The sequence below is a fragment of the Anoplophora glabripennis genome, unplaced genomic scaffold (genome assembly GCF_000390285.2).
Source record: "Anoplophora glabripennis isolate ALB-LARVAE unplaced genomic scaffold, Agla_2.0 scaffold387, whole genome shotgun sequence".
Classification (NCBI taxonomy): domain Eukaryota; kingdom Metazoa; phylum Arthropoda; class Insecta; order Coleoptera; family Cerambycidae; genus Anoplophora; species Anoplophora glabripennis.
This window is the reverse complement of record NW_019421739.1, coordinates 509,579-509,894: the sequence shown is the minus strand read 5'-3', so window position 1 is coordinate 509,894 and position 316 is coordinate 509,579.

Here is a 316-nt window from a genome sequence, read left to right as displayed (position 1 = left end):
AAAAGCGGCAGTTTTGAATATTTATATGTTTTGTGATTTGAATTATAAATCAATCATGTCATTTTTGTAATGTGTTAAAAATTTTAAAATAAATAATGTAAGCTACTTTGAATTATATAAATCATGAAAATATGTCATTCCGGACTGTAATTAAACTAAATAGATAATAAAAAATATTAGCTTTATGAGAAGAATTTGGTGTTCGTAGAAAGAAACTAGTTTTCAAGGAATTTATGACGTGATCTTGTTAATATTAACCTATAAGTAAGGTTTATGTTTTTGATAATTACTTTGTTAAAGATTTTAGTTTAATGTT